Source organism: Prionailurus bengalensis, chromosome C1 (assembly GCF_016509475.1).
Source record: "Prionailurus bengalensis isolate Pbe53 chromosome C1, Fcat_Pben_1.1_paternal_pri, whole genome shotgun sequence".
In the NCBI taxonomy this organism is placed as follows: Eukaryota; Metazoa; Chordata; class Mammalia; order Carnivora; family Felidae; genus Prionailurus; species Prionailurus bengalensis.
The window spans coordinates 31,781,779-31,797,884 of NC_057345.1; the positions used below are offsets into that span (position 1 = coordinate 31,781,779).

At 50.8% G+C, this 16,106-nt stretch overlaps 1 long non-coding RNA gene across 1 annotated transcript; it reads left to right on the plus strand.

Moving 5' to 3' along the window:
- Positions 1 to 2,575: 2,575 nt before the first annotated feature.
- LOC122480337 lies at positions 2,576 to 8,941 on the plus strand. The gene is made up of 2 exons (XR_006296558.1): positions 2,576 to 2,829; positions 8,416 to 8,941. It is a non-coding gene; the product is annotated as an uncharacterized LOC122480337 (long non-coding RNA).
- Positions 8,942 to 16,106: the final 7,165 nt, after the last annotated feature.

Sequence of the window (16,106 nt, forward strand, 5' to 3'; positions counted from 1 at the left end):
GATATCAGAGGTATGACTGCAGGAAACAGATACCATCCCTCGGGATGGGGGGACAGAGGGAGAAGCTGAGATTATTAGAATCTAGAAACTGGAACCCCGACCCTTGACGAGGGCACGCCTGTGGCTGGTGTTGATACATCGGCAGGGAGGCCGGTTCTGGGGATGTGAGAAACAGTTGGAAACTGGAACCAGTTGCCACTGCCGGGGCGAAGAGCTATTGTGAGGTGACGTTGCCACAAAGGAAGGGCCAGCAGGAAGCCTCAAGTCCTTTTCCGGTGGCCATCTTGTGCTCTCTAGCGCCCCCTATGGACAGAGCCTGCCGTGGAAACAGCTGGAGAAACAAGTGTCACAAGACAGAACAGAGAGGTGGGTTTGGGGTTAAGAGCCAACAGCTTAATAACTGGCACTGGGAGAGGGGTGGGAAGTGGGGTGGACCTGGGCAGAGTGAATGTGAGGTTCTTTTCCTAAATAAGCCTTACGGCCATTGCACCAGTATGGCTTCCATGTGGGCCCCCCGCCCTCTGTGAGGTGATGTCCTCTCCAGCAATAGTGAGGCACAAGCGTCTTTGCTCCGGGGTCTTCTATCCACATCCACTGGCTGTTCACCCTCCCTGGGCAGAAGATTCCAGAGGCAGGCTCCAGACTCGAATCCCTTCTCAACCCAGACAGGAAGAGCTCCTCGTCCTACACGAGAAACTTGCCTGCTCTCTCACTTCAGTAAACCTTTTATTCTCCGTCGTCCGAGTTTCATTTAAAGTGTCATATGAACGTTTAGTGAAAGAGAAGATTTTACAATTCTGGAAAAAATTTTTTTCTCCCCGGTATATGTGGACTCTTGCAAGTGAATGCCCGGCTCTTCAAAGCAATTTTGCTTCGGATCCTTTTAGGAGTCCAATCTGACATTCAGGGGGGAACAATGACTTCTTTCTCCAAGGCTGTTCTCCACCGCCCCCTCAGACAATGAGTGGAGGGCCATTAAACAGCAAGAAACATTTGGGCGAAGAAAAAAAAACCCTCCATGTAAAAATTCCCAATATTTTCCTGCTCCGGTAACACGAACTGAGTACACGCTGTGTACTCGGTGCCCTGCTGGGCACGGCCACCTTCATCCCATTTTGTCTTTTGTTTTTTTTTCAACGTTTATTTATTTTTGGGACAGAGAGAGACAGAGCATGAACGGGGGAGGGGCAGAGAGAGAGGGAGACACAGAATCGGAAACAGGCTCCAGGCTCTGAGCCATCAGCCCAGAGCCCGACGCGGGGCTCGAACTCCCGGATCGCGAGATCGTGACCTGGCTGAAGCCGGACGCTTCACCGACTGCGCCACCCAGGCGCCCCTCCCATTTTGTCTTTTGAACAACGCTGCGAGGAAAGTACAAAGGTTTCCATGACTTTAGAGCCTCAGCTTTTCCCCACTGCGCCGCGCCACCCTTCTGGGGCCACCTCTATCCTTTCACCTTTCGGAAGACTGAGGCCTGGCGGCGGTTACGCAAACCAGCAATGAGTACTGAGTTCCAGAGCAGTCTAGCACTGGGCAAGTAACTGAACCTCCCCTCCTATAAAGTGGGGATGTTGTAAGGATTGAAGGTAATGCATGGGAAGTTTGGGGCACACTGCTTGCAAAACAACAGGTATTTGATAAATGGTAATATTATTACTATAGCTCCTAATAAAAACAATAATAAACAATGTTTACCGACGGGCTTTTATGTCGGGCACAGGGCTGAGAACTTTGTGTGTGTTAACTGTGCGAAAGCCCGCAATCTCCCTCCGTTTCATGCTGGGATACTCACCCCGCCCCACTGGGAAACCTCACTGGTCTCGTTCATGCGGCGCCCCACCCTGAGGTCACAGCTCTGAGTGTGAATAACGCCAGCCACAGGAGGACATCCATTGCTCCGGACTGTGCATCCATCGGGAGGGCTGGAAACATCTACACAGCCCATCGCATTTCGTTAGCGGCGTGGTTTTCTTTCATTCCGCGGAGGGTTGTGCGAACTGCAGCTCCCAATCTTGGTGAGAGTGAACGCTTTTGTTGTGTAATTGAGGAACGTGAAGGCTTTGTGATGTTGTTATTCTCTTTGTTATTTTTTTACATTATTATGTCGGATTTACCCAAGAGTTACGAGAACGATAGGGAGAATTCACCAGCTTCCCTTAACGTGACATGATGTTTCATACCCATGGCACGTTCTTCGAAACTAAGAAACTGACGTTGGACAACACTATTAACTACCAATTGTATTTGGATTTCACCCGTTTTCCCACTAATGTCCCCTCTCTGTTCCAGGATCCCATCTAGGGTCCCACGTTGCATTTGGTCATAATGTGTCCCTAGGCTCCTTCAATCTGTGACAGTTTCTCAGTCTTCCCTTGTTGTTGGTTTTTGTTGTTGTTGTTGTTGTTTTTATGACATTGGCTTTTGAAGAGCATTGGTCAGGTATGCCTACCTGAGGCTTTGCTCGATGTTTCTCACGATTAGACTGGGGTTGGGGATTAGGTGGGGGGGGGGGGGGGGGGGGGGGGGGGGGGGGGGGGGGGGGGGGGCGGGAGAATGTCCCAGAAGTGAGGTAGCCTTCTCCTTGCGTGCTACCTGGGGATATATAATAGCATCGTGTCTTGTTACTGGTGATGTTGACCTTAATCATTTGGTTAGTGTCATGTCTGCTAGGTTTCTCCGCGGTAAAATTGATGTTTTGTTTTTTTTTTTTTTCTTTTCCATACTTTAGAAGTGAGTCACTAAGTCCAGTCCTGGAGGAAGAAAATTAAGCTCCACTTCCCGGAGGGAGAAGTATCAGAGAATCCGTGGACATCTGTTCAAACCACTATGGTAATTAATGTTCTGAAGAAGACACTTTGAGGCGAGGCAGATATTTTATTTCTCCTTCAAATTTCCCCCCCTCTTTTCACATTCACCAGTGACCTTGCCTGCAGCAGTTAGTGACGTGCTAGAGAAGAATACTTTTAACAACAACAAAAATACCGTGGTATCCATTGTTTGTGAAAATTCGTAACGTCAATAAGCCCTTGTGAAATCCGTTTTTATACTGTCTAAACCACATTAGAATCGACACGGTCTAGCTGGACTTAACACACGTTGTATTCAGGGCTGACTCAGTGCTGGGACCCACCGCTGAGGCCACATTGGCTTGGGATTATTGAAATACTTCTGCCCTCATTGGTAAATAGTGACTGCCTACACCCCGCGCTGAGTCCCACCCTCCTCAAGTCTTGGGAAATTTCTCCTCGTGTCTCCACAAATTAAAAAAAAAAAAAAAAAAAAAAAAAAAAGCCACACTCTCTAGACATTTCACTTGCGAGTATAGACCGAAGTTTGTGATCACCTCGCTGCAAGGGAAGAAGTATCCAGCAGGGTAATTCAAAGGTTCACCCCTGGGAGGGACGTTTTATGGGAAAAGAGAATGCCTGGAGTAGTTTTTGCTGGATTCGCTAGAAAAAGAGACCACGGCCTGATTGTGGGGAAGGTGGGAGCATGGGCTCCGGAAGTGGATCTGGGGACAATTTTGCGGATTTGACACTGTCCGGCAACGAAAGCCTTCGTCTTTGGCACAGGACCGGAGCCCTCTTTATCCTTCATCCCCAGCTCAGGCTAGGCAACTCCCATTCTGCTAATCAGCCCTGTGCTGGGCTGGCGGTGAAATACTTTGAAGAGTATGCAACTGTTACCTGTGCACACAAGACGTGTTAATCATCAGTCTGCGGTTTGGTTCAGGCACAGAACTCCGAGGAAGCAGGCTTTCGAGCCAAATAGAGCTAGTTTTGAAAACCAGCATAAGATACAAGTTCTGGGGCAGTCTGGCGTCGGGCAAGTTGCCGAACCTCACTTTTTGTAAATCAGGGGTGTTTTGCGGATTTGAGATCACGGAGGGGAAGTGTTCAGCCCAGTGCCTGGAAAAGAATTTGATAAACGGTGATGCTATTAATAATAACGAAAAACATTTATTGACCAGTTACTATGTCAGGCACGCAGCTCAACCCTTTACATGCATTAGTTATTTTAATCCTCATAATAACTGAGTTAGGGGCTTTTAGCATCACCCCTACTTCACAGAAGACGGGAATCCAGACTCTGAGAATTCAAGTAACGCATCTTATTTAAAATTTTTTTTTAACGTTTATTTATTTTTGAGACAGAGAGAGACGGAGCATGAACGGGGGAGGGGCAGAGAGAGAGGGAGACACAGAATCAGAAGCAGGCTCCAGGCTCTGAGCCGTCAGCCCAGAGCCTGACGCGGGGCTCGAACTCATGGACCGCGAGATCATGACCTGAGCTGAAGTCGGACGCTTAACCGACTGAGCCACCCAGGCGCCCCTCAAGTAACACATCTTAAGTTCACACACAACGCTGGTGGAACTGATTCAAACCCAGGCAGCCTGGCATCGATGCCTCTGTGATGTGGACACGCATGGGTGTCCATTAATCCCTGGCAATAACTCAAAAGCCTTCCAGAATTACATAGCCCTCAGGTTGGGAGCTCCTGCTCTATACACTGCACAGAGACCTTTGGCTTCTTACAAAATATTTCTGACATCCGCAGGCTTTGGTACTTATTTTTATAACTTTACAGCAAGAGGAAGACAGATAAAAAGGAACGGAGATTCACGCAGTTACCCAGAAACAAACAGAATATCCTGAGATACCTGGCGGGCAGAGTGCAACTTTCCAGAAACAGTCATTGGACAGCACTCCCCCCCCTCCAAAGCCCTGTCTCAGGATGCCTATTAGAGAACGACTGTCCAGTCATCCATTTTCTTAGATCTCACAAAACTTCCTAGAAATCTGAAGGCAACTAACCATGTGCAAAAACAAAAACAAAAACAAAAAACCTACCAAACAACAAAACAGGGCTTCTCTTTAATGGAAATAGAAGTGGGGGTGATCTGCTGAAAACTTGTTTTCTGTTGTAGTATAAAAGATGCCCAAAACTCCCTCTTGTCTTTCCTGCAAAGAAAGGGGTGGACGATGGAAGGCCTTTCGTTCAGGACTCACCCCTAGCCCACCCCCACTAGTGAACTGTTTTGAGTTTCCAAGTTCTGGCCCTGCTTAGGGGCAATTCAGAATCTCTGAATGAATGAAGGAAGGAATGAATGAATGCATAAATAAATAAATAAATAAATAAATAAATAAATAAATTTGTTTACTTTTGAGAGAGAGTGGGGGAGGGAGAGAATGAGCAGGGGAGGGGCAGAGAGAGAAGGAGAGAGAGAATCGCAAGCAGGCTCTGTGCCACCAGCAGAGAGCCCAACACGGGGCTCGGACTCATGAACTGCGAGGTCAGGACCTGAAGCAGAAACCAGGAGTTGGATGCTTGACTGGCTGAGCCACCCAGGTGCCTCCGGAATCTCCTTTACAAGGAATTACCTGAACATTTGGGGCCTGGGACCGAGATCAGAAGTGCTGGCCCTGACAGCGGATGACCCGGGACACTGACAGGCAAGCCCAGGACATGACCAGGCCCTGCTTAGTGCAGGGACGGCGGTGCCCACGGACTCTCACTGTTTGGAGCAAGGACAGGAGAGCCACCACAGCGAGAGTGCCACACCAGGGCAACAGTGACAATGGCATCACACGACTGCCTCTGGACTTTGAGACTCTCGTCCCCATCTTGGGAGTGAGAGTCAAGCACGTTCACTTCTCTTGGATTTTAGAAGCCCTGGCTATTCTCGAATGACCCAAAGTGGTCAGAGTAGCAGGGGAGAGGGAAGGCACCACCTGCAACAGGTGATCCTGGGCTTTCTGCTGATCCGGCCAGCAGATGCTCAAGACAGTTTAAATTCAATTCGGATAAACAATTTTAACACCCTGCGAGGGTTTCCCCCAGTTACAGAAGTATAACCATGGCCTTCTGCCACATCCCCCCTCCAGGGGACGATGTCTGCTGGAATGAGGAATTGGCAAGACTCAGCGCTCCTGGTCACCAAGTTTTTCTTGTCCCCATCACGCATCCGTGCTTGATTCGCGGGCGTCCACAAAGCCCCTTTGTGTGTGGCCAGCAGGAGCCCGGGCAGTCGGAAGGGCCGGGGCTGGCACTGTCCTTGGAGTTTGCAGAGAGAGGTACCTCTAGCGATGAGGCTCAAGCCAGGAAAAACAGGTCCAGGAGGAAAAATAACCTGCCACCAAAAAGCCAGTCTTATGGAAGAGGAGTATCACATTGGACGATCACTCATGCGACACAACAGGACTTTTCATTATTCATTGTGTTTCGAGACAAAAGATCTTTCTGTTCGGCTTCGTACTGAATCATTTTTCAACTACCTGGAGATGGAAACCATTTTTGAGAGCCCTATAGGAGCAGCCTCTGTTGGCAACTTGCAGCCACCCTTAAGGAGGGCCTAGCTCTTTGGCCAAGACCCCCAAGGCCAATCCAGGTACCCCATAAAGGCAGAGCCAGTGTTACTGAAGATTTGGAACACGGGCTGACATTGTGCATCCCGGAACACAACTTACACAAATGCTGATCAGACTCCTCCTTCCTACCCCAGTATTTCCTTCTTCACTGCTGGCTCCCCATCTCCTGTTGCCCCCTCACCCCTGCCTGCACCCAACTCCCTGGTCCATGTCTCCCCATCACCCCTCCTGCCCAACAGAAGCCCCTCTAGGAGCCTCAGCGTTTACTCTCCTTGGTCTGGGTTGTGGGGGATGTAAAGAAATACTTTTCCTCTCTCGTGGAGGTTTTTTTCTATTCCCTTTGACATTAGTCGACACAAATGCCATTTTTCCCTCCCCCAGATCAGCAAACACGAACTCAGTCTCTAGCATTTGAAGACAGAAGACAATGGTGATAGAGGCAAGGCTGGAGAATGAAGTGATAATCTGCTTCCGTGGGGCAGGCTCCCGGCTCTGGTCTGGTGGCCTGGCTTCAGCCTCGGGCTGGGCCTCGTTCCGCTGTGTCCCAGGACTGGCACCTGATCGGGTGTCAACAAATGTTCGCTGGACGAATGCTCTTGGGCATGCCACCTCATTTTCCAGCCTCAGTTTCCTCATTTGGAAAAGGAGGACAATAGTCTCTTTCCCTGTCTACTTCTCAAGGTTGGGGTGAAAAGCAGACGTGAGTTAAAGGGAGGCGTGTCAGCGTGGCTGAATCTAGCCTCGCGTCCTGCGGTCTCCGTTTTGGTTTCCTCAGAAGGGCCCCATCCTCTGGCAAGGCAGAAGCGGAAGCCACTTGGGCAGGTGCATCTGTAGCAAGTAGAGGTCACCTTGGCCACCTTCAGCTCACCCTCCCAGCGCCTTCCGTGGACCCTGCTGGCCTGTGCCACAGAACTTCCCCCTCCTCCTGTCGCCTCATCCATCCGGTGTCACACCCCGAGTCTGAGACAAGGCTGCTCTCTAGGGGTGGATTTTGGTGCCCCGACAGTGAAACAGGCTGCCTCCGGGAGGTGGCCTGCCCCTCTCCCTGGAGGTGGCAGCTGGGAGGGGGAAAGGGGGAAAATTTTGGACTGGGGAGGAGCTGCCTTCGTTGACCTTGGAGTCCGAAGGTGTGTGTTTTCCACCCTCTCTGCCACGTCCTCCACTGACAACCCTCCTTCCAGCATCCTCACCGGTGCAGACACTATGCAGTTTTCAAAGCACTTTGCACACACGATCTCTTTGGATCCACCCAGTAATTCCTACCTGCGATGAAGGTGTTATTAGTCCCATCTTTCAGATAAGGAAACTGAGGCTGGGAGAGATCACAGAGCTGGGACTTAGGCTCCTGTCTTCTGCTTCATGAAGCCAAGTTGCTGCTGCTCTGGATAATCGAGGCCCTTGGGCAAATTCACCCCATGACCGTGGGAGAGTCCAAGGGCACCCCCTGCAGGGGAAGATGGGCCCGGATGTCCTCTGGAAGCACCCACCCCACTCCCCTCAACACACCCAGGGTTTTTGTTTTTGTTTTTGTTTTTGTTTTGAAGCTTCTGGAAGACTTGGGTGTGGCTGCTGTGGGGCCAGAACAAGGCCCCGGCGGGCGCAGCTCAGTGCTCCGCGCTCCCACCCTGCTGTCCAGGTCCCCTCGCCAGCACGCCTGGCTACTCCCCAGACAGCAGGACGAACAAGCCTCCATTGATTCTGCATCATGGCTAGAAGAATGCCCCTTTGTTGAGCACTTCCCCCTCCTCCTGTGTGTCTTTGCCCACAGGAGAGGCATTCAGGTAGGAAGCAGCTTCGCCACGGTTCCTCCTGCAGGGACCCCAGAGGGAAGCAAAGGACAGAATACCATCCCAGGTCCCGGAGGAGGCCTGCCTGTCCTGCCTTCTCTTCTCTCGAATCCTCTCCGTCATTTCCCGAGCTCTCTCCACCCTTTCCTGTCACCCTGGCATTACTTGGTGGTGGGAGGTGGGGAGTGGGGGGGGGGGGTTGAGGGGGCGGGGTCCAGTCCCAGATCTCTCAATGTTCAAATCCTCCCCACCTTTCAAGGTCCTGCTCGCACGCCTGCTGCTCCATGAATCCCCACCAGAACGGGAAGCTTGTCAAAAGGAGGAAGCATGGGCTGTTCCTCTCTCTACCCCTGTGCCCAACCCGGAGCTTGGCCTTGAAGCGACACTTCAGAGTCTCAAGGAACAAATGAACTGACTTCTGTCGGTGGCTCTACCACTCCCAATCACCCAGGCCTGAAACCTGACCAGCCCAATACCTGGCTGGTCACAAGCTTTGCTGATTCTCCCTGAAAAGCCACCCCGACTTCTCAGTCTGGGCTTCACAGCCCTCCCCAGGCTGGCACCAACCTAGCCAACTGCGTCCCGGGGGTCCCCTCCTTCTGGCGGCCTGGACTCTCCACTGCTCACTCATCCACCCACCTCCACGCTATTTACTGAGCCCATACTGAGCCCTGCCATTGCTCCAGGGGCTGGGGATGCAGGGGACAGGCAGACTGAGTCCTCTCCCTCAAGGCTCACACAGTCTCTTGGGGGTAGACGGACAATAAATCGGTGTGCAAATGACAATAACACAGCATCGAACAGTGGGATAAGTGCTCTGGGGAAAAGCACGCGGGGTAAGGGGATGGGGAGTGACGACAGGGTGTGTGTAGCCAGGAGGCAGCGACTGAGGCTGGGCAGGGGCGGCGTCGGAAGGTGTGCGGGTGGGGGTCACCGAGGAATGACCAGCAGCAGGGAAGAGTTTGCATCTTCCTCGGGGCGCCATGGGAAGCTGCTGTTCTGCCAGTGCGTCGTGTGCGTTCCTAACTCCGGGCTTTGTCCCACTGAAATGCCCTCACCAAGCCTCTCCAGCTGCCTCTGTCGGGCTAGGATTCCGGGACGCAATGCCGGTCTCGCCAGCATTCTGAAGCCTCGCCTTTTTCCGCCGGAGTGCGGTCATCTCTCCTGCCAGATTCCCAGGATGCCCCTCTGGTCTTGGGGCTTAAGTGCCTCGACGTATCCAGTTCAGGTTCTCAAACATTTACTCGGCACCCGCTATGTGGCGGGTGGCTCACCCAATCCCTGTCACCTCCCCTTTCCTATGAGGTTCCTATCATGCCCAATCTTTACAGACAGGTAAGATGAGGCTCAGAGAGGGTCAGCAACTGATCTGTGACCTCATATTTAAGGAGTGGGGGAGGCAGGGTTTGAAGGGACGGTATCTGACCCCACAAGTCCAACTCTATTCTCACCGGCCCCAAGCTGCTCCTCCCCTTAGGTAACTTGGTAATGGTATTCAGGGCCCTCCAGGCCTGTCCCTGATCTCCTTCCCCACCTTCTCTTCCACAGGGACTCTCTGCTCCCAGGGACCACCGGGACAGGCACCCTGCCCTTCTGTGCATTTCTTGCCTGTGTGATATGCCACTCGTGGCATAGTGAGCACACCCACAGGTGACCACCTGGGACAGGGGCATCCAAGGATGGGCCCTGCCACCACTTCTCTCTCCCCCAAGTCAGGGAAAGGCCTCGCTCTAACCAACACCCTCACCCCAGGGCCACTCAGTCATCCGGAGAACCAGGGCCCATGACTTTGGAAAAGGTGCCAAATGCTAGGGTTGTGTTATCGTAAATGCAACCATTTTTCCCAGGCCTGATGATGCGGGGAAAATCATACAGTCCTTTGCTATATACCCTTTACTGGCACTGACCAGTCTTAAATTTTTCCTTTTTTTTTTTTTTTTTTTTGGTTAAATTCAAGATGCCAGGGCGTCCGGGTGGCTCAGTCGGTTGAGCATCAGACTCTTGTTTTCGGCTCAGGTGGTGATCTTGAGGTTTGTGGGATCGAGCTGCCAGCGCAGAGCCTGCTTGGGCTTCTCTCTCTTCCTCCCCATCTCTTTCTCTGTCTCAAAACAAATAAATAAACTTAAAAAAAAAGATGCGATAATAGTAAATAATAACAATAGCTACTTTGTCAAGGTTGTGCAAGATGCGAGGAGCCTGCTGGCCACCTGACATACACTACCTCGTTCAACCCTCCTAACAACCCCAGCACGCGGGTGTGATTATTATTCTCATCTTACAGATACAGGAACTGAATCCCAGAGAGGGAAAGCAGCTTGCCTGAGGTCACAGAGTTGATAAATGCTGAAGTTCAAACCGCAGCTCCAACCCTGGTCTGGTGGACCTCGAGGTCTTTGATCTCAAGCTCTGCAGCCCATCCTGCCACTGGTGTTTGGGAGACGCATCACAGGTGGGGGTCGGGGTGGGGATGGAGGGGGGCAGGTGTAGTTACTGGGGCTCCTGAGAGAGGAGACGGCGACCGGGCTGCTCAGGACCCCGTGAAAACACAGGTCTCGGTGCCAGGCACATCCTGGCTCTGCGTCCTGCCCACTGTGTGTCCTTGCTCATGTTGTTACCTTCTCTGTGCATTCATTTCCTCCCCTGTGAAATGGGATGATAGTAAGCCCTCCCTTTCCATCTGCAGTGGGAAGGAAGCACGATGATGTTCGTGATCGTGTTTTGAGGCCACGAAGCTCAGTGTCTTACTACCCACTCCCCACACTTCCAGGATGAGTGAACAGGGGGGAGAGGCTGGAGCAGCACTGGGGGAAGGGGGAGAGGAAAGTGCTGGACTGAGCCTTTTCTGTGTAGAGGGAGGCAGGTGAATGGCTTGCGCAGCCAACCTCACATGACGAGAGGAACCAACTAACTAGGTCACCTTGCAGGAGGAAAGAGCTATTCCGGGAGCTGCCTGCCGCCTCCCGGAGCAGAAGCTGCAGAACTGGGCTATTTCAGGGGCGGCACAGAGAACTCATCCGACAACACTAACTTGGATCGGGCCCCTGCCTTTGTGCCTCGGGCCATGAGAGGCCAGGTGGGCCTTGGGGGTGGGGGGTTGCGCACTGTGCTGGTGCCCTCTGTGTGGCGTCAGCAGTGGCAACCTGGGACCATCACCCCACGACCTTCCCCGTCCCCTGGAAACCGCCATCCCAGGCGAGGATGGCGAGTGAGGACAGCAAGACGCCAGGCTTGCATTCCCCTGCCTGGCTGCAACTCTCAGCTCTTCCGTGCGATAGTCCTATGACACGGGGCCATTTGCTTTACCAGTCCGGGCTTGGGTCTCCCCACCTGTAAAGTGTGGTGTTCCCAGTAATCCCATAACTCAATCCCAGCACTTCTGTGACTGTCTCCCTCACTTCTTGGCCTGCATTAAGAGGTAACGGTGCTTATGCCCTAGGACCGTTTTGAGGATTAAAGGAGATGATGACGTAAAGCACCAAGCACAAAGTCTGGCCAGAGGAAGTGCTGGATAAATGGTTATAGTTCCTAACTGGGCTCCTGGGGTATTCCATGCCATAGTGGTAGCCGTGAGAAGGACAGTGGATTGTTCTGCAGGTTTGAAAAGCAGGCTGTGCGTTGCTGGATGGGGCGGGGGACAGGTGGAGGGAGAGATTGTGCTGCAGAAGCTGGGCTTTGGGGGCACAGGCTCTGGCTCTGTAAATGCCATAAACAGAAGGATCCTTTTGGAAGGAACTTGGGGCTTTGACGCCAAGGACCGCCCTGTGCGAGAAGCACTCAGCTCCGTGCCGCATGTCTGTGCTCTGAGCTTCAGGTGCCTCGTCTGCAAAATTGGGGCGGAGGCATTAATCCCCGATGCTCTGGCAAGGAACAAATGAGGTCATTACCGCAAAGCCTTTGGCACAGCACTTGGCACCTAGTAGGCGCTCGAGAAACACCAGCTGTAATTTGTTCTCTCCCTGGGTGCCCACGGCGACCCCATGCAGAGAATGTTACCATCTCCACTTTGTAGATGAGGAGACAGAGGCACAGAGAGGTTAGGTAGGGTCCCCGAGGTCTCACAGGAAACAATCTTGTCAAGATTCGAATCCAGTCTAACTCTGGGACTTGTGCTTTTTGCCACTTTGCCTGGGATGTGGCAAGTACAAGAGGGAGTATATATAGACGTGCAGTTACAGACGTGGGACCAGTGCCCAGCATGGCGCAGTTATGTAATCAGTGGGCAGCAATGCACCTGTTGCACTTAAAACTATTCATCTCATCGTGACCATCATTCTGAAGCGAACTGGAAATGATAAAGCTTGAGGGTGGCCGGTGAAGGTCGAGGGTCCTCCAAGATACTAGAACAGACAGTAAGAAATCTGTCAAAAATAAGGGGCAAAAAACTAGAGTCATCAGTAGCTTCCTTGCAACGTTATCAGTTAATTGCAAAAAAAAAAAAAAAAGGAAAAAAATGGACGTATCAAACAATGAGGGAGTGATTGGGTTAATCATGGTTGATCTCTTTGTTGGAAAATTACACACCCATTTAAAACTATGATAATCTGACTTAACATGGAAAATGTTTACTTGCAATTACCGTTAAAGGGAAAAGGCTGGTACAAAATTCTATTTCTGCTCTAATTATACCTCTATTATAACTATCACCTGCATGTGGGGAAGAGTTGAAAGGGAACATGCAAACAGGTGATGGGTTAAATGCTGGAATTGAGGATTTCTTATTTTTTGCAATTGATTTCATAATTCAACCGTAATTTACTGAGTATTTACTAAGTGTCAGTCACCATGTGAAGCATGGTTATTAGTGTGGGTTATATTAGGATGATGCTAGCAGGGAGACTTAAAGAGAAAACAGGTTTTGCTGTCTTTTAGGATATTCTGGGTGGGGGAGGGAATTGAAAGCGGATGTGACGGCTTCAGGGTGTCAGGGGCCCCATCTGTCTGGTGACTCTGCCATCCCTAAGGAGTTGTTCTTTTCCACGTGGTCCGATAGGACCCGTTCACCTTCCAGCCTGCAGGAGGAGGATGAGAACGGGAGGGCATGCCCCATCCCAGGAAACATATGACTGGCAGTGGCTCATAACCATGCCCATTCTTTTTTTCTTCTTCTCCTAATTAAAGTTTATTTATTTATTTTGAGAGAGACAGAAACAGTGTGAGTGGGGGAAGGGCAGAGAGAGAGAGTGAGAGAGAGAGAACCCCAAGCAGGCTCCTATGTGGGGCTGTCAGCACAAAGCCCTATGTGGGGCTCGAACCCACAAACCATGAGATCGTGACCAAGATCATGGTCCAAGAGTCCATGAAACCAAGAGTTGGATGCTTAACCAACTGAGCCACCCGGGTGCCCCTCATATCATCCTCGTTCTTATGCATTAGTCAGAACTTTGTCACTTGGTCACCCCAAGCTGCAAAGTAAATTGGGACATGTCGTTACTTTGGGAGGCCATGAGCCGAGCTAAAAATCCAAGCTAATGTAGAAGAAGAGAGGACGGCACCTGGGGGACCTCTTTTGCAGCATGCCAAGCTAAGTAAGTGGAGGCCACGTCCCTGAAGAACCCACTGCCCAGTGAAAGGGAAATGCATGTCAAGAAATGATTACAAGATATTCAGAGAAGTGCTGGGATTGAGTTAAGGGATTACTGGGGACAGATGGCCAACACTGTCCGGTGGGGCGTTAGCAGCTCCAACCCCTGTGAAGATTTTGCCTTCGCGGGCAGCCACCCAGTTGGTACCGTGTGGCACTGAGCTCCCTCCCCAAGATCTGACAGTCCTGAGCAGGGGTGAGTGCACTCTAGACCCAAGCTGGGACCATCCAGTGTCTTCTAGGATGGTGAATGCAGTAGAGAGACACAGGATCTGGTCACAGTAGCCCTGTCCCCAGAAGGACCTGTCCTTCATACTGATTGTTTATTCAACTCCTCAGCCTTCGATCTGTGATGTGCCTCCATAGCGTCCCAAGAAATCCATCAATTTCCCCTCCCTCCACTTTTTGTTTTTGTTTTTGTTTTTGTTTTTGACTTAGAGTAGCCACCTGAGACCAAAAGAAGCTGAAGTAATTCAGGGGTCAGGATAAGTTAACAAGCAGTTTTGCTGAGATTCAATTCCAAGCGGGTATTTTCCCCCAGATGCATTGAGAAGCCAGGAGGGTTTTAAGGAGGGCAGAGGGGAAGGTTTTCCAGTCAGGGACTCAGCAGTATATAAATCTGGAAGCCTTTTACTTCTGTTAGTGGTTTATTGATTATGTAACAAAACGAACCACCGGAGAAGAGAAGATACGTAACAAAGACACTGAGGGATGATCGGGGGCTGGCAGCCGATGGCAGAGTTCTGGATGAGGAGGCTGGAGTTCTGCCATCCAAGGGAGATCTGGTTTCTGGGTGATCCTAAGCACACAAGGAGATGTTTTGGGATCTGTTTCTTCAATTCTAGGAGGAAAATCCTTTTTACTTAAGTAAATAAAAAAATCCCAGAAATACCTATGAAAACTTTACACCATTGCTCTCTCTCTCGGACCTGTTTAACCCTGTGGTGTAACCGTTAGCTTTTTCCTCCCCCGACCACCCTCTGCAGCCAGTCTCCCTGCAGATCCGAGAGCCCAGGACAGGTGTCCGAGGCCATCCACTTCTCCCCCACCAACCTGGCCACCCGCTTGTCTGAGCCCCAGACAACTGCTTCGCCTTCTGACTGGCCTGCCTGCTGTCATATTGTCCCCTTTCAATCTATTCTCTACGAAACAGCCAACGTGATCTTTTAAAAAGTCAGATCAAGTGAAAGAAGCCAGTCTGAAAAGGCTACATAGTGTACGATTCTAACTACGTGACATTCTGGAAAAGACAGAACTGTGGAGACAGTGAAAAGATCAGTGGTTTCCAGGGTTTTCATAGGGAGGGAAGGATGAACAGGTGGAGCACAGGTGAGTTTTTTGGGCGGTGAAATTATTCTATATGATATTGTAATGGTGGAAAGATGTCATTCATTACCACATTTGTAGAGCACAGAGTAAACCTTAATGTAAACTGTGGACTTCAATTAATAATAATGGATTAATATTGGCTCATTAATTGTATCGAATGTTTCCCACTAATGCATGGTGTTAATAATAGGGGAAATTGTGTATGTGTGTGTATGTGTGTGTGTGTTGGGGGTACAAGGGTATATGGGAATTCTCTGTACTTTCCCCTTAAGTTTTTAAGTGCCTGGGTGGTGCAGTCAGTTACGTGTCCAACTCTTGACCTCTGCTCAGGTCATGATCTCATGGTTCGTGGGCTCTGCACTGACAGTATGGAGCCTACTTGGAATTCTGTCTCTCCTTCTTTCTCTGTCCCTCCCCCGCTCGTGTGTGTGTGCGTGTGTGTGTGCACACGCACGTGCTCTCTCTCCCTCAAAAATAATGTTTAAAAAAAAAAACTACTCTAGGGGCGCCTGGGTGGCGCAGTCGGTTAAGCGTCCGACTTCAGCCAGGTCACGATCTCGCGGTCCGTGAGTTCGAGCCCCGCGTCAGGCTCAGGGCTGATGGCTCGGAGCCTGGAGCCTGTTTCTGATCCTGTGTCTCCCTCTCTCTCTGCCCCTCCCCCGTTCATGCTCTGTCTCTCTCTGTCCCAAAAATAAATAAATGTTGAAAAAAAAATTTATAAAAAAAAAAAAAAAAAAAACTACTCTAAACCTAGAACCTAGAACTACCTTAAAAAATAAAGCCTAAGGGCACCTGGCTGGCTCAGTCGGTTGTGTCTGACTCTTGGTTTCAGCTCAGATCATGATCTCAGTTCGTGGGTTCGAGCCCTGCATCGGGCCCTGCAGCTGCCAGCATGGAGCCTGCTTGGGATTCTCTCTCTCTCTGTTTCCCACCACCCCCCCCCCCTCCCCGCTTGTGCTGTCTGTCTCTCTCAAAATAAATTAACGTAAAAAAAATAATAATAAAGCCTATTAACTTAAAAAAGTCAGATCATGCCATTT